Here is a 19,016-nt window from a genome sequence, read left to right as displayed (position 1 = left end):
TTTGTAAATATCTGCTCAGTTAAAAAACACAATGCTCCTATAAGCACAGCTGTGTGTAGTATAAACATAGGACTGATACATGAGAGAGAATATCCTGTTTCAGTGAGTTTGTACAGAGCAAATAAGGAATTCGTAAGTTCTGTTGAGAGTAGCGAGTGAGAAATGGGATATCATGATTGACTGACCTGTTTCTGAAACCAGATCTTTTGGAGCTTAGTAGAAGTCTCCTTTAAGTATATTGTGGGTTTGATAGAAAGCTTTCCCCTTGGGAGATGGTGAAGGGAAGTCCTGTACGGTTGTGTCTCTTTCCTGGTTTTCCCAGCTATCCACTGGTAAGACTAATTGCTGTTGTAGGCTACACAGTGGTGAACAAGGGTCACTTCATTGATTACTGTAATATGATTCTTGCTCCCTTGGCACATCTTTGAATCTGGTTTAGTTGCATTCTGTTTGAACAGTAATGCTGCTAAGTGGAGAGTACCTGAGGTTCAAAGTCGGGAAATGTAAGTTATTCCTTTCAGAGTCCTAAATACTGGTAATTAATATAAAGCACATGAACCTACACATCTAAGAAATTAAAAAATTCTGTAGATGTTTGTCAAAGAATCATCAAATTGCCTGTGCTTCTGGAAACTAAAAGCAGCACACAATATTTATATTTACAAGTTTTGTTACATCTGCTGTAAGAAAGCAAAAGTCCAGGAGAGGCAGCTTCACATGGGAAAGGTTTTTTTGTCATTATTTTAAAAAGTTTTCCACTTAAAATACAATAAAAGACCAAACTAATCTTAAAAGGAAAGGAAAGAAACCAAAAAAAGAGAAAAAGAAAGAAGGGGGGTGAGTATATTAATACTAAGCTTCTTATATCTTTAGTCCACACACAGAAGAGTGAACTTTTGCCCAGCTCTCACCTGTAAATCTATGCTATGATTCTATGCTACGAATCTAGGATTCCTTCCAATGGTGAAGGAAAATTCAACCATTTCATTTGCCTTCACCATTACCACCATAAGAAAACAGGCTCAAATGGCCTTTATCTGTTATTCGCTTATTTCGCTTATTTGATTTGTATCACTTTTGGATTAGAGCCCCCAAAGCAGCTCAAGATGCTCACAAATACTACAGAAGGAGTCATTATGGTGGTGTGTATTTGTCTTCCTCCTTCCCTTTCTTGGTATTCTCACACAGAGCAGTTGGTCTTGTATGGCCATGGTAAACATGAGAGTGGGGCAGTCTAGACAAATCTGAGCTGGGTGTGTAACAGTATTTATTCCTGACTTCCTCCCTCTCTTAAAGCAGATAACAAAAACATGCGAATTCTGAACAAAATCCAAACCTTCCAATGCAGACATATCCAGACAGCAAGAGAAACTGAGCAAGGACACATCCAAGCATCTCTGCTCTTTGACAAAATGATTGTCTACTCCTTGATACTAAGAAAAGGAATAAAAAAGTGGCTTCCAGAGCTTGCAGATACACCAAATTGAGCATGCCATCCCTTAACTTTCATAAGATTACTCCATATTCTGAAAGAAGCTGATTATCGCAGAACTCAGCTGAAAGGATGAGTGAAAAAGTTGTGATTGGCAACACAGGGTGGAATTCAACTAAATTTGACCTGTTGAAATGAGTGAATATAGGTTAGGTCCATTAATTCCAATAGGCATCAACAACAGGGCATGCCTCCAGTTTTGTACAGTGGTACCTTGGGTTAAGAACTTAATTTGTTCTGGAGGTCCGTTCTTAACCTGAAACTGTTCTTAACCTGAGGCGCCACTTTAGCTAATGGGGCCTCCTGCTGCTGCCGCGCCGCCGCCGCACGATTTCTGTTCTCATCCTGAAGCAAAGTTCTTAACCTGAGGTACTATTTATGGGTTAGCGGAGTCTGTAACCTGAAGCGTCTGTAACCCGAGGTACCACTGTACTCAATCTGTTGCTGCGACCTTTGGTTTCTACTTTACCTTGGTCATAATTATTAGCACAACTGTTTCTGGCATAAGTAGTTTGTGGCATCTGCTTCTGGAAGTGCAGGGAAGAACAACACCTTTTTTAAAAAGACATTCTGTGTCTCTGAGGATGCCTCTGAGCAGTTTCCTAGTGGAAAGTGGCTTTGCCTTTCGTTGTAAAAGTTATACCTGGCCTTCATCGGGGTACTTTCTTAGCAACCGCTCCACTGGAAAAATCATGGATACACTCACTGTGATTACACCATGGTAAGCAGTTTAGATATTACAACTGGGGCAGAGATCATTCACCATGGGTGGCTTGTTCTTTGCAGCATGCTGTGATGAAAATAACATACGATTTTGATCAATGGGATAGGATTTTGTTATTGAGAATGGAAGGCAACTTGTTGGTGGTAGTTATTCAATTTATTTAGAAAATTTCTTAATCACTTTATACTCAAAAGAATCTCAAAGTACTAGACAGAAAATAGAGATCAAATACAGTGGAACAGGATTTCAGAACATTTTGCAAATGTAGATGTAAATAATTGCTGGGTTATTTTCTAAAATGCGTTTGAAAAGGACTAAAATTTTTTTGCAAAAAGATAGTATTCAAGAATTATAACAACTAAAAATAGTCATTTAAAGAATGCTGTCAGAATTGTAAGCAGCTTATCTAGCTGACTTAACTTTACAACTATCTGATACGTACGAATACATGTCACTTGTATAAAGTAAAATCTTACAATGCCATGCCCAGTGGCACAATCTAGAGAAGTTTGAAGTGTTTGTAGAGAGGGACGCAGGTGGCGCTGTGGTCTAAACCACAGAGCCTAGGGCTTGCCGATCAGAAGGTCGGCGGTTCAAATCCCTGCGACGGGGTAAGCTCCCATTGCTCAGTCCCTGCTCCTGCCAACCTAGCAGTTTGAAAGCATGTCAAGTGCAAGTAGATAAATAGGTACTGCTCTGGCGGGAAGGTAAATGGCGTTTCCATGCACTGCTCTGGTTTGACAGAAGCGGCTTAGTCATGCTGGCCACATGACCCGAAAAACTGTCTGCAGACAAATGCCAGCTCCCTCGGCCTGTAAAGCAAGATAAGCGCCACAACCCCAGAGTCGTCCGCGACTGGACTTAATGGTCAGGGGTCCCTTTACCTTTAGAGAGTATGAACAATAAGTAGATTATATCATAGAGTCCATCTTTAATGGTCAGTGTGGTCGTCTTTATAATTAGGTAGGAAACATTGTCTATTGTCCCTCAAGGCTGAAAAAGCCAAACTTCTCTTCATTATATTTCAAGTCAGGTAAAGAAAAAGTCCCAATTTCAATCTGGAACATGTTATGACATTTCTTTCCACTTAAAAGGTGAACAAAGAATGAAATATCATGCCAGTTGTCTAGCTTAGTTTCCGCAAAGTACCCTTCATAAGAGCTCCAAATCCTCCTCTTACTATAACAAGTATTAGAGGGGGTTTTTTTCCATAGGAGTTTTATATGAAAAAAATAATAGCTTGGAGGAGTAAACATCACTTTGTGACAGGCTTTAGTGCTTTACTGCTTACTGGGCTTCAAGCCTGGAAGGATTTAAAAATCATTATACTTTAAGGGAAAGTTGAAGAGAAAAGAGGGAAGGGCAGGGGCTGTTCCAGCCAGCTGTTGTGATTTAGGAAAACCAAAAGAAAAGTAACTGAGATTGAGAGAGTCAGACAGCCTAGAAATAGCCATACCCAACAAGATTAGGACAAAATTAGAGCCCCAGTCTGGGTGAGCTTACTTCTCTAATACTACAAACATTAATAAAGACAAATCTTTGATCTTAGTGGATTGGGTTTTTTTAAAAAAAATCATCCTCCAAAACCTTTTATTACAAAACATTGTTCTTCAGTTTTTGATTGATTGCTTTGCAATATAGGTGGATGGTGTAGCATGTAATAATGCTTTGGCAAATAGACACGCAATGCAGCTGCCAGTTTTATTCTTTATGTTTATTTTTTGTAAAGGAAAGTTTCTTGTTCTAAAGAATCAATGCATTTTGTGGTGCGTTTCCATATTTAATGTACAAGGGAAACTTGTCACCCAGGATTACAACAATGTTGTAGTTCTAGTTCAGAGGTTTTCAACCTTTTTGGGTCCACGGCTCCCTTGACCAGCTACATTTTTTCTGCAGCACCCCTGTGGGGCTCAGGAGCCCAGTTATGTCACCCCTTGCCTACAGAGCCAGCAGCCCCTCATCACTTTTAGAACTCCCTCCCTTGTGGTGTGTTCCCTCCTCTCCCATCTCCTTGGGAGTCCTCCAGGCAGCCACTGCTGCCACCCCTGGTCTCTGAGCCCCCTGGTTCACAGAGAGGTGCCTCCTCACTGCCCCACAGGGGCCTGGGAAGCTCCCACTGGCCAGCCCCAGAGGCACTATTTGCCTGTGGAGCTTGTAGCCAGGGCTGCTGCAACAAACAGCCGCTCAAGCCTTTGGGAGGCAGAGACGCGAGTGGGCATCAGAGAGAGGGAAGAAAAGAGGACTCGAAGCCAGTGTTATCCATCATATGTGTAGCCCGGTGGACAGCTGCCCCCCTAGATCAAGTAAAACAATAGAAATAAATAACTAACTGACCAGTCACGCTGGTTCTGCCCTCCCTAACAAAAGTCCTGCCCCCCCCAACAAAGTCCTGCCTCCCCTAACAATAATCCTGGCTACGCCCATGCTGCCCATGGCATCCCTGAATATCATTCACCCCAGGGTGCCATGGCACACCAGTTGAAAACCACTTTTGTAGTTAATTCATTGCTGTAGAATACCTTGCGGTTCCTGTAAATAGCATAACCTTTTCCTCTTTGTTTCGTTCCTTAGGGAAGTCTTTGCTTTATTTAGAGATGTAAAGGCCTGGGGTAGGTGCAGAACAGGATCCATCCCAAATTTTTCCAGTTTTTCCCCCAGGCCTTCGTATCTGTAGCTTTATTTAAGTAATAAAACTCTTTCAGCAGCATTATGGGAAGTTCCTATTTTTTCCTCTCTCTGTCTCTCTCAAGAGTTTGTGGGTGTGCTTAGGTGTGGGTGTATGCATGAACCAGAATTGGCCTATTCTCCACTTAATGATGAAAAAACATAATGATTTTTTAAATAACCACCTTGTACCTTTTATTTTATAAGGTAATTAAAAATAACCATTTTCTTTCATAATGTGTGATTTCTGATATTCCACATGCTGGATACATAACTTACATATCCATCTACCCTTATGTTCTGGTTTCTTCCTTTCCCCTTCCTCAAGTTTCTGTTGCAAGTTGCAAGTTTACTAGGTGTATATCTTAGCAATAGATTCTGTAAAAATAGAAATAGCCTGCTTCATCTCAGCTAGGAGGAAGAGTCATATAGCTGGAGAAATGATAGATTTCGACCACAACTCAATGATGTATGAAAAACATAAGCATTTATTCTACTAGTAAAATGTTCCATGTGTGTTATGAAAGATATTGGAAGTAGATTCTCTTGTATTCACATGTCCCTTCTATGCCTGATTTAGATCACAACATCCCAAAAAATAACAATAGTGCAACTATGCTGTGCTACAACTTACTGCAATACCATGTGATGAGGCAACACATTAGAGGACCAGTATACAGTGGTACTTCTGGTTAAGAACTTAATTCATTCTGGAGATCCATTCTTAACCTGAAACTGTTCTAACCTGAAGCACCACTTTAGCTAGTGGGGCCTCCTGCTGCCACCGTGCAATTTCTGTTCTCATCCTGAGGTAAAGTTCTTAACCCAAGGTACTACTTCCAGGTTAGTGGAGTCTGTAACCTGAAGCGTTTGTAACTCGAAGCATTTGTAACCCGAGGTACCACTGTAATAAGAAACTTTATTGCTTTTACTTGTATTGAAAAGAGGTGTCAAGTGGCCATCACAAAGCAAAAAATCTGGTTTATCATATATATGAAGACAAAACTGGTTTGAGACACTGAAATTATGTGCTGTATGTTTGACAGCAAGTAGCATGCTATTGCTTTTGAGGCCAACTTTTCAGGATTTGTTGTGAGCAAAATACTTTTTCTCATTTCTTAAAGAAATTCTGTTTTTAGTAGCCACATGCAGTTTTAATTATATGCCCTTCTGTAAAAATGTTAAAAGCAAGAAAAAGACACAGCATTTCAGACACCAAGGCTGGATCTGGACACACTGAAGAAGCGTTTCAGTTCAAAGCATTGTAAATTTAAACAGGGAAAACAGGTAGAGAAAACGGGACTCCATGTTACCATCTGGTGGCACAATGTTATATCGCACATACAACACATATAAATAGCTTTTTCTTTACCAGTCTAGCTGAGTCCCAAGTAAGAAGCTGTTTGTCAATGGAGTGTTTCTTTTTATTGGATGCATTTTTACATCAGCTACTGCAAGTCTACACAGAGTACTGTTACAAGCAGCAGAAAATGAACAAAAGTGGGCAACCTCTATCATCAGGTCAGCAAAAGCACAGGTAGAAAAAATAGTGCCTTTTGATTGTGTGTGTTATGTTCAGATACATATAGCAAAGAATTGAAGCACGTTGCTATTTGCTAACTGAACCTTTGACAGACTCATTTAAGTGGTCTCTTCTTCCCAAGGTTCCCTTCAAGAGCTTCTTTCTTTCAGCTAATGACAAAATAGATTGAAACACCACAGGAAATAATTTCTAAAATCCTGTGCTTTGAGCCTTTAGGCAGTTTTTCGGTTGTTGGAAACATTTAGGAAGTTTCTATGAATGTTGGAGCCTTCCCTTCTAAACAAGGAAATGAATAAAATTTGTCAGAATGGCTGCAGCTGTGCTACTTGCTGAGAGCACTGAAATGGGCTTAGTGATTATGACCAGTTCATTGGGGCTTTTCGTATCATAGCCTGACTCCAGAAGTGGGAAAGCTCTGGATAAAAGGCATCCTAAGGCCTTTTGAAAATTATAACTTTCCTATGGGCATAATATTGTCTTCTTCCTGTCTGTATTCCTGGCACATCTTGTAGAAAGGTTAGTTTCTGTGATGCATTTGGTTTGCAGACTGCTCTGGGCTGATGTGGAGCTGAAATTATGTATAAATTGCATAAAACAGTATTGCATCATTTCTCTCTTCATTGAAAGAACTGTATCACGTTGACACATAGCAAAATGCCCTTTGTTCAAATAATTGGTGGATGCATGTGTGTCAGCATTTATCAGAAATGTATATTACCTGGGCCTTTACTTAAGAGTGAAAAAAAATCTGGTACTTGGACTAAATCATTCTCTGTGAGGTAGGTGTTTATGTCTCTCCCTCATTCTCCCATTCATAGATAGATAGATATAGATATAATTCTTGCTAAATGTAATTACAATGGTACCTTGGTTCTCAAATGGCCTAGTTGTCAAAGAAATCGGTTCCCGAACGCCACAAACCCAGACGTAAGTGTTCCGGTTTGCGAACGTTTTTCAGAAGCCGAATGTCCAACACAGCTTCCGTTTGAGTGCTGGAAGCTCCTGTAGCCAATCGGAAGCCATGCCTTGGTTTTCGAATGGTTTTGGGAGTCGAACGGACTCCTGGAACGGATTAAATTGGAGAACCAAGGTACCACTGTAATATTATACTGTAAGTGTCCCTGTTTAACGAAGTCTTGTAGAGGAACTACTGCTTATAAGCCATTTTAGATTACAGTTCGGATACCCAACTTCAAATTACATGTCTTATGGTTATAAATATGAAGGTCATAGGTGTATATAAAAACCAGTTTCCTCTTCCAAATGCATATGCATGGAGGATTAGGAAAATATTAGGCTTCTGCTCACATATATTTGGAAACATACATGCCACAATTGACACATGAAGGACTGGCTCAAGCTGTATCACTATGTTAAGTGAAAGTATGCTTGCTCCACACATCTTTTTAATGCTGAGGTTGTGGAGGGGATAACACTGTGTTTCCTCCTCTAGAGTTTACTTGACAGCAGCTCCTTTCCCCGTTTTGTAAATGAAGGAAGCAAGATAGAGAGACACAGTTGGAAAACAGCAGATAATGGTTCATCCATGTCTCTTTCCAAGGCTTCCACTTGAATTTTCCACTGTATTCTGGCACTTCTTATATCCTGAATGGTAGAGTTGTACCAGCCCATGTGCACTTTCTCCTTTACAACTGATTGAAGGTGCATGTAACTTATTTGGGAATCTTAATGTGCACACAAGATGCTTCAGAAAAAGTGGGCTTCTGACTCTGGATAAAATATGTTTGTGTGCTTAAACTTTCATGTACATATAGTCTATATATTTTCCCCATTCTATTCTCTGATCATGTTTCTGTCTCTCCATTTGTGTTGCAAGCTTAGAATGACTGAAATTTAGTTTAGCCATGTGTGCATGTGTTAATTGAGAGTAACCTTAGGGTATATGGCTAGAGTTCTTAGGTTGATAGGTGATGGATTTTATTAGGGCAATAAAATATAGAAAACCATTAAGGGAAAATGGCTTACTACATCAGCGTAGTTCCACATGATTTATATCTTCATAACCTTAGGCACATCTGAAATATTTTCATCTGCTTCAGTATACATTATTAGATAAATCTATAGTGTGGTCTCACCTACATCAGAATTGACTTTCATTTTCTGTGAGTGTAAAAGACAGCAGGGGTGAAAATCAAAGATTTTATTGTCATTACATTTTAGCATTTTAAACTGTAGCTAATCTATTATTACCCTTTTGGAAGAAGCAGCAGCAGCAATTACACAAACAATGCCATTTAGCAATAATGAGAGTTAAGAGGTAACTACCATACACACCTGAGAATATTTGCACCTCATTTAAGAATGGTATCAACTTGTGCCAAAACCACAAGGTTAGTAGCTCAAGACACAACATACTTACTCACCTTTTTATGTCTATTTGTATACTTTTTGGTAGAGCTTTTGACCATGGAGTTGTTTTGTTTCCAACTTTCAGTCCTGCATGCAGGATTTACAAGTGACACAGAGCCATTCCATTGCATGAAATATTCCTGAAAGGGATTTAATCTGAATTGTGTCTATATGATTGACACTATCTGACATCTGTTGATGCGAATTTCAGATATACAGATGAAAAAGGGAAACCGGGTGTGCAGTGCTGCAAAGGACTGTCAGTATCTTAGCCTGAAGACCTAGGCTTATGTTATTATAGGCTGATAACTGGTAACTGATTCACATTTCCCATGCTCAAACACTACACGGGAAACCTAACCTGCATAGCTTATGGAAGATGTATTGTAGACAATTCCATATGTGAAAAACTGAGGAATATAATTTCAGAAAAGTAATCATTTTAAGAGGAATTGTTCTGAAGAGTGTGATACTATCAGATCATCAGAAAAGTGAAGAGAGCATAACGATAGCTGGCTTTTTGTGTAATTGTGTAGCTCAAAGACTACAGGTCACCTAAGATGCAGGGTCCCGTCCCCCCCATTGGCCTATGAACTACCAGCAGTAGTAATGTATAGTAATATAAACTAATTCTATGTTGTACTGGAATGTAAATTTTCAGTAAGTACTGTGTATGGAGAACCCAACCCTAATAATGGTTTCAATGGACTGAGAGAGAGGAAATGGGCAACAGGAAATAGCATAGTTTGTTAGATTGATGGTGGTTGTGCTGAACTGTGGTAGTTAAGAAATTTATTTACGGCTAAGGTCGCATTGCTATCAAAGAACATAACTTTATAAAATTCTAAGAATATATTAATAAATACAATCCAGTGACTCTGGAATTTAAGACCCTTAGAGATCAATGGACTTGTTATTAAAGTCAATTGATTTCAAGGGGTCTTCCCCACCCAGGGGCTTCCCTAGTAAAACATTGCCAGCATTCCCTATGCCTTTTCTAATTGAGAGAAAGTCCCTACAGAATCTACAGTACATATGGGATTGCTGTTTCACTTATCATGACAGTAACACTGAGCCACATAATTTTGTGTCAGGAAAGGTGAAAAGCATGGGGTACTGATGACAGAAACTTTCAGGTTTCTCATCTTGAGCTTGTTGTAGTGCTTTGGAAGTTGGCATTGTGTCTGGACGTGGAAAGCAAGGAGGCAAGACTTGGGGGAAAGGCCAAAAGTCACTCTTCCCTTGTTGGGCTTCTGTTCCCCATGGGTTGTTTGCATTGTCTCCTGAGCAAAGGGAACAGTGCCAAGCTTGTTGGAGCTGGTGTGCCCGGGCAGTGGGAGAACATATTTAAACTACTGCTCTAGCCCTATGACAAACCTGTAAACCTGTAAAAATCCTGTTTTCTGCATTGGTTCCAGTGGTTGTCAATATTGACAACAGAATCTCTGTAAAAGGTACAGGTAATGGCTGTCATTATAATTCCAGGAACTGTTTACAACCCTGAGTCTAAATACTGCAGCCGGAAATTATCTTTGTACATATATACATCTCAATTAATGTGAGTACTGTGGTACATTCTGTCTTTGCCCTTGTGGATATAGTTGGGATCTGCCTGTCAGCAACAGTAATTTTTATCTTGTTTAAAAATATTCCTTTGTCACACACAAACAGCACTTAAAATAATCTCCGCCTGGGAGAGACACTTTTTGCAAATAATAATTTGTTGCAAACTGCATTATCTGTTTTGCTAGTCCCTGTTCCCCTCCCACCCCTCATTGAACTAATCCTACACAATGCAGCACCATAGTTCTATTTAAGACAAAATCTAATTTTCTTTGATGGCACATTAAGATAATGCCTGTCAAGGATATTTTAAAGCTGTGCTATAGAGAAAGATTGCAGTCCTGTACTCAGTTACTGACACTTAATTCCCACTGCTTTCAGAGGGATTTAAATGTGTGGGACTGAGTGCAAGATTACTGGCTAAGATGCAAAACACAGATAATCTTCAGTAACTGTTTCTCTTGGGCTTCTGGAAGTGCAAGAACTGTACTTTACATTTCTGCTGAAGCTTATAGGCTGGGTCTGTCCAAACCCATCCATGCATATGAGACACCAAGTTGCAATGCCATGTCCCCAGTTTTGGTTGAGATTTGAGAAACCCATTCATTCATACATTCTTGTTCACGGCAGTGCCCCCAAACCTGCAATTCCAAATACCCATGAATTGTATTAACAAAGATGAAAAAAATACTACCAGCAAATACTTATTAAAATTAAAGGTGCTACAGTGTTATGCTGGTGTGTTTCTTTAGAAGCTTAGCTTGTTTATTTCCTGATCATCAGAATTAATACTTGGTAACCTGTGGACATTGAATAAACCTCCCTGCAAAGTATTACATACAAATTAGGATGAATTAGGCCATGTGAAAATGACCTTGATCTTACATGCATTGCCTTGCACTTGGAATTATTATTATTATTATTATTTGTTAAATTTGTATGCCACCCTATACCTGTAGATCTCAAGATTAGCAGTTTTCGGGGGGGGGGGGCATCAGCCTCTTACCTTGAGCAGCCTTTAAGCGGGGGTGGGGGGAACTATTTGAGACTAAAGTATTCAGTCTAGTTGTGAATTTACCGTTGACCATTCTGATTTAAGCTACTGGAGAGTATGTGTTTGGGACTTAACTCACAAATAATTCCATATGACACTACCAAACTCAGTCATCATCACAGCACAAAGCAATACTTTTGGAGCATTGCCTTATTTTCGCATCCAGTATATTGGATTAAGCAACAGGTAAATAGCCATGTCCTAAAGCAAACCAATTAGTATGTAAGTCTTGAAAGTGGTTGGCTCTCAGTTGAGGAGAAAAATTGGTCTGGTTTGCAAAGTAAAAAGGGAATGCTATAAGTAGATGACGCTAAAATGGACATTGAGTCGGAGCTTAAAATAATCTTCTAGCTGGTAGCAGATATTAAGTTCCAAGGGTTCTGTGTGACTGCACGCTGGACTACATGTTTTAAAGTTGTACTCTACTTCTCTTTGTGCCTTTGCTTGTTTCCTCAATTGGTTTACATTCATGCTGTTTGGTTTGCACTGAAACAAAGCTGTTGGTGGAAAGTGTTCATTTTATACCACTTTGGGTGGAGAAGATTGTTTACAGCATGTTAAATAAAACAAACATAGACAGTTCCATATTGCCTTCAGCTATGTTAATGGGGGGCATTATAGTGTATTCACAGTTTTTTACCACAAGCTGAGAAGCTAAGCTTGATTTTCCCTCTTCCCCCTACTCCCACCAGCAAACCAGAATCGGTTTTTATGCTTAGGGAGAGATAATTAAGTTCTAGCTTCAAGCATATTGGTTGGATCCAGAGAAAAAGCGTAGAAGTGTATTGGCAGAAGCTGACTTTCCTGTTCCCTCCTGAACCTGACAGCTCGCCCCCCCCCCCAAAAAAAGAACTTCTTCCAAGGTTCAGGGGACACTTACTGAATGCAATGGGCCTGTTGCACAGGAGGCTGAATGGGAAAGCGCACTTCCAGAAAGATGTGAGCATAGCTTCCACTCATGGTAGTTGCCTCCAATTTTCAGGTGTTCCCTTCAGCCTGACCCATTCAGCAGGGTCCTTTGGCCCTAGGGAGAGGAAGTTCTGGTGGAGGAAAGTCATCTTCCACAAGTCTTCTTCTGCAGGCTTTTCTCTGGATCAAATCCATCATGATGAGGCTGAAATCTTAGCTGCAGCCAACATTATATTCCTTTTTAATGAATAAAGGAGAAGGAGAAATTGTGGGTTGTAAAAATTGTGGGTTGTAAAATCTTTGGTAACATATTTTTTTTAACCAGGGCAATTTGATACTCTGTTTGTTGCCTCTTCTCTGCCTTCCTAGCATTCAGACCACAAAAAAAGAACTTCTCTTCCTTTAAGGACGCTGAAGATGAACAACAGTCCAGCAACAACAGTCCTTCCAATACTGAAATATAATGAAAGAAGCCACACCTGTGGAACTTCAGTCTAATCATTAGCTATGTAGCTATGTAGCATTATTCTTTCTCCCCCTCTCTTCCTGTCTTGCCCTACTTCATCAAGCCAACATCTGCCTCATGATTGCCATTTTTGCACATTGTTACTCTTCAGATGTTTGGCAGATTGAATAAAATTTGGCCATGGAATGGTTTAATGTTAATACTGATCTGGTGCTGCTATTAGCCATATGGATGTAAGGATCATGAGATCATGTCTGCTTCAAATTATACTCCATTTATTATTCCTTTATTATTGTTGTTATGCTGGAGTAGAATTTGCTGGGAAAGCTATTATCAGCTTCTTGAACTGCTGAAAATTGTTTCCCTTATCTTTATAGATGTCAAAAGGACCACATGCAGTTGGAACCAATTCCTTTCTGGTTTTAACCAGAACCACTCAATCTAGGTCAGAATAAATGTCATAACATGACATATATGTCCTGCATTTAAGCTATAATCCTAGGTACAATTAGGTAGTTAAAATCTTATTGAAACAAAGAGATGCAGATAATGGAACTGGGCATACTATTAGAACCCTATATATTTTTTCCTACTATGGTGAGATTAAGTGAGGGATTCTGAATTTTCACTATGCTGTTATAAAGCCTACTATTATTATCTTACAGATAAACAATAGTATAGAATAGCGATTTTACAATCCATTGGATTCAGCTTACTCAAAACACACTTAAAGATTGACTCGAGGGAGAAAATAGCTACATTCAATAGAACATCCAAACTCCTTCAGAATAAACTGCACAAGCAGATAACAGGTAGGTTAGTCTTATTTCCCCCTTTTCTGATCCTTCTATCTGAAAAGAATATCACAGGCAGATGCAGTTTGGGGAGAGGAATAGAATAGGGTACAGGTATCATCCTTTATAAATATGTAGAGCAAGTGGGGGCTTGCAACAAAATGCTATGCTGGGTTTCCTGTTCTTCTTCGTATGGCTTCCTTAGTTCCACCTCATTATCCCTATGACTCACTGTGGGCCACAGGATCCTTACTAATATTTTCTGCCACTTCTTGTGCCCTCTTGAATATTCCCATTTTGCTCTGCCTTACATTGAACCTCAAACATGATCATCTCAGTGGAGTCATTGGATAGAGAGGGCAGCAACCACACATACACCCCCCTTACAGCTGCTTTTCCTTCGTCTCCCTCACACATCTTCCTTTCTTACTTCCTGACAGTCCGGTTCTGGTTCCTTGTGCCACCCCCACCCCCACCCCCTAAGTCTTCTCTCCCTCCCACCCTGGGAATATCTAGTAAACTAAAGTCATGTGATATCGTTGCACTGCATGTTTACACTTCCTGTGCCACACTTTTTCATTGACTGTCTTTATGAGGAGGGGGAAACTTGCAACACAGTTACATCATAACTGTCCCCTTTCATGTTAACCACATAAAGTGAGCTCCATGACCTTGACACATTGCATGTGAATTTCTGGAAAGGGGGGCGGGGAGACGAAAAAGATAAAAATCAGTTAAAACTAACCATAAAACCAAATAGCTTACTTAAAATACCTGCTGAGAGAAAAGCTCTTTGATATGTTTTGCTAGTTTGAAAAATACATTTTCCCTAGTTTCTAATCCTGCTTTGCGGAGTTTGCACAGACCATACTTTGCTCATTCAGACAAATACAGCAAACTATGGTTTGCTACTAAGTGGGAAAGAGTTGGTGTATCACAAACAGGATTGTGGTGTGGGAGGGGTGGGGAGGCAGGAAGCACACCCGAGGATCCTTAAAGGCTCACAAATTGAACTAGGGCAGTGTCTATCCCATGTTCTGTTGTAACCAATTATGTTAGTGGAGCCTAATTTTCAAAAGGAGTAATGGGACTTTGAAATCCTAGGGCTATTCAACCAGACCAGGTGATCTAGCTGTTACAGATAGACCAGGAATCTGACCTCACTTTAAGGCTTAGTTTAATCTACAGTTTACATTTAGAACATACTCTAAAGACTCAAATGAAAAATGAATCTGAGTCTACAATTTGTTCTCCAGAAGAAGGCTCCCAAGAGAGTTCTCTTTCAATTGCCTCTGATGATTTTTATATTGAAGCACATTGAACCTTGTGTTTTTTATTCTCCTGGAATAAACTTTTCCTCTCAGTGCCATCCTGAGCCTCACATCTCACCCCCCCCTTTCTCTTGGGTTTTTCTTTTGTTCACTCTCTCCCCTCTATCTTTTTTCATCTTCTAACACAGCAACATGCAAGTTTATGGTTAATGTTTTTGTTAATGGCTCTTCATGAAAAGGTGCATTTCCACAAGCATCTGGTGCTTTGCTAAATGAAAGTTCTCTTCTACCTGTACATATTGCTCAGGAAGATCAAAAAATGCCTCTTTAGACTTTCAGAAGCTAAATCTGTGTGTATTGGTGATCTTCCCTAGTCAAGCAGATTGTCAGTTTTGCTTTCTGTTCTGGAAATGCAGTAAGTAGACATGGTCCTTTAAATTAATTTTTTCTCCCAATGTTTGATTTTTCTCTTGAAACCAATTCTTCAGTGGCTAGAATGAATTATAAGAAATGGCATGACATTTGATGCTGAAATAGTTTTAAAATCTGTAGCGCATGATACATGTTTAATTATATTCCTCCAGTGACAGAAAACAAAACATGAGGAAATCATTTCCCCAAAATCTAAAAGTATTTAGATCCAATATTTTGCTTCATTCTTCTCTCACCTATATTCTGCCCATCAAATAGGACTCAAAGGACAGAAGTTTATAAATAGTAGGACCTTGGAATCCCAAATTTGAGGGGAATATCCCAGTGTTGGATACGTCCAAAGTGAACCAAGCTCTGAGGCTTCATTTCCTTAGAAAGGTGTATTTTAGTCCAGGATGACACATTTGTTAATAAATCTCTCCCAAGTTTTCCATAAATGGGAAATGCCATGCAGATTGGGAGTAGGAGAAGAGGGGGAGTGTAATTCTGTGGCGGATAACTCTTAAGCTTCCAAAGATCTTTCTGATGTTTAGTGGACTGCGTCTGTCTTCTGATAGCAGAAGAAAAAAATACATAGTCAATGGGTTAAAGGTAAAGGTACCCCTGCCCGTACGGGCCAGTCTTGACAGACTCTAGGGTTGTGCGCTCATCTCACTCTAGAGGCCGGGAGCCAGCGCTGTCCGCGGACACTTCCGGGTCACGTGGCCAGCATGACAAGCTGCATCTGGCGAGCCAGCGCAGCACACGGAACGCCGTTTACCTTCCCGCTAGTAAGCAGTCCCTATTTATATACTTGCACCCGGGGGTGCTTTTGAACTGCTAGGTTGGCAGGCGCTGGGACCGAGCGACGGGAGCGCACCCCGCTGCGGGGATTCGAACTGCCGACCTTTCGATCGGCAAGTCCTAGGCGCTGAGGCTTTTACCCACAGCGCCACCCGCGTCCCGCTAATGGGTTACTCAAATTTAATTAATTAATTTCTAACCTCCCTTTTTTGCTTCAAGAGAAGTTGTGTTCATGTCAAACCAAAGCTAAAGTTCAGCCAAGGCTGTTTCCATCCATTCTAACACAGAACATTGCTCTAGGACGGTCATCCCTTTCCATCAGTTATCATTAGAGTGGGGAGCAGGGAGCAGGGAGGAACTGTCTTTTTGAGGAGGAAGTGGTCCTGAGGTGGACAGTGCCAGAGTCTGAAATAAGCAGAGTCAAAGCATGAGGAGAGGAGAAAGGGACTGGAGAGAGGCTGGTGGGCCTTCCATGAAGATGACCTGTGGGCAGTATCCAGCCCATGAGCCAGAGGTTCCCACTTTTGCATTAGATTGTAGCTGTTTCCTTCCCTTCCCTTCCCTTCCCTTCCCTTCCCTTCCCTTCCCTTCCCATCATACTCAGTTGACTGCTAGCAACTGGACAGCCAGTTGTATAGCTCTGCATTCCTTGCTCTCTTCTCCCCAAAACAGCAGTTCATTTCATTGTGCCAGGGCAGACAGGGAGGACAATACGCCTTCTATTCACAATACTTGATCATCAATTGCCTGATGTCTTAGCTCCACTTAGTATTAGATGCTCAAAGCAGTTTGCATGCATTATCTCAATAATCCTTAAAACAAACAGGTGAGCTAGCTAGCATTATTAGCCTATGCTGCAGATGAATTTATAAAACTTTGGTTCCATAAACCAGATGTGGTGAATATTTACACAGCTAAAAGCTGTGGCATGCATTTTATTTGTCTTGGTGGGTTTCATTTGTTAAATTCATGGAATTAGCAAGGGTTCCCTCTGTTGATCATCCATATTCTTTGTGATGCCTGAAATAAATGGAAATGTCACTTGGCTACAGCGGGAAAGCACAAAATGTGGTCTTCTCTGCATTTTTGCGTTCCTCTAGTTGAAAGTATTATGAAAACGTTCAGCTTTCAAAATGTTCTTTTTGACATGTCAATCCAGCACATATACCATTATTCCCATTTCACAGAAGGAAACTGATGTTAAAAAATAGTGAGTACTGATATAGCTAAGTTGGCATATATTAAACATTTATTTATTTTTTTAGTTCAGCAATGGATCATACTGTCTCTAGTAGTAGCATTCCCATTCCAAAAATTAATTTGTTGAGTTTAGGAAATGTTTATGTGAATATTGTTCTGGATCAGCAACTCCGTAGATGGTTATTGACCTTTCTCTTCTCTCTCGTGTTGAGAACAGCAGGGAGTTGGATGTGGCACCACTAGAGGCTGGATCAGCAGCATTGTTCGTGGTTATAGCCACTGTGGATTTAAATCAGCATTTAGTAATTATTCTTTGTACTGCTCTTTGCTTGTTTGATGGCTTGGTATTTCCTTAGCTGTTGTTAATTTACCTATCCTAGCTAATAAATAATAAGCATTCCTTAGAGGTTTATGTGCATGGATCTGTCTGTGTGTGTGTGTGTGTGTATTTGCTTGTTTATTTATTTACTTTAACATTTTATTACTCTGCTCATTTTCCCAGAAGGGATCCCAAAGCAATGTCCAATAAAATAACAATACCAAAACCATTAAGGCATTAAAAGCAAAACAAATAACAATTCTGCATTAAAAATAAAGCTCAGGAAGTATTTTAAAAACCTGACAAGGCAGGGGCAGATAGGAAAGTTTTCACCCAGTGCCAAAATGGAGAGCATCATTTCTAGGGAGAAAGTTCCAGGATAACGGTTCCATAACCAAAAAGGCTCCATAACCAAAAACCAAATAACCCTTAGTTGTTACCCACCTTATTTCTACAGGACATCTGGGGAAATTACTGTATCATAATATAAATTCAGGTTCAAGTGGGAAGATGAAGCTGTACAACTTCCCATGTTACAAGCTGCATGTTGAATTGTTCTTGGAAGGGATTGGGAACTTGTGTTGCTCTTTAAAAACTGGTGTCATGTATCCCATATTCCCAAACTCATTTGGCAATCTAGCCACTGTGTTTTACACCAAATCCAGTTTCCAAAGTTCTTTCAGTGACAACTCCATGTGCAAGACATGTCATCCGAAAGGGATATTACAAGAGACTGTGCCACTGTGGAGAGAGGCCATCTCTGTCCAGGAGGGTCACTGTCAATGTTCCAGCTTAAGCTGATGTACATAAAGTGCTTGAGCAATTAATGTCAACGCTGAATCTGATAGCATATCAAAACTGCAAAGCAGGTCTTTCAGAGGTAGTACATACCTGTTCAGAACAGGTTGGACACTGTAACTCAAGTCAGAACAACCCACCAACAACATATCCACCTTGCCTGGATTGAGCTTCAGTTTATGTTGGGAATCTGAGGTGGGATACCCACGTAGCGAAAGTTGCCCCCAGTTTCAGTCACCACACAGAGGCAGCTTAAGGTCCAAATAGTTTACTGTTGCAGAAAATATGACTTCAGCAGTACAGTTCCAGACGTTGATATATACATAACAGCTTGTATGAGTGCAGATACAGATACAAATATGTATACAAGCAGAGCTTTTTTCAACTGGAACTCCTCTCAGGTGGGCAACAATGCCATTATAAGACAACAAGGGACTCATTCATGGTGGATTCTGGTACCTCTTTTTCTAGAAAAATAACATTGTATACAAGTATGAAGTATTTCTATTGCTCCAGCAATTCAAGATGACTCAAGCTTCTCAGTACTGACCCTGATACAGTTTTTTGGTCTTAGTTCAGCATATTACTGATTCCAGACACAGGGTCAGCATCTCTACAGCTTTACCTGAATTTG

At 40.2% G+C, this 19,016-nt stretch overlaps 1 protein-coding gene across 10 annotated transcripts in view; it reads left to right on the top strand.

The window, feature by feature from the left end:
* The window catches only part of CTBP2 (C-terminal binding protein 2), a 199,465-nt gene that overhangs the window by 147,001 nt on the left and 33,448 nt on the right, over positions 1-19,016 (top strand). The window lies entirely within an intron of this gene.

The sequence above is a fragment of the Podarcis filfolensis genome (genome assembly GCF_964270895.1).
Source record: "Podarcis filfolensis genome assembly, chromosome: 5".
Classification (NCBI taxonomy): domain Eukaryota; kingdom Metazoa; phylum Chordata; class Lepidosauria; order Squamata; family Lacertidae; genus Podarcis; species Podarcis filfolensis.
Note: the sequence above shows the minus strand (reverse complement) of the source record. Positions and strands in the feature narration are given on the sequence as shown.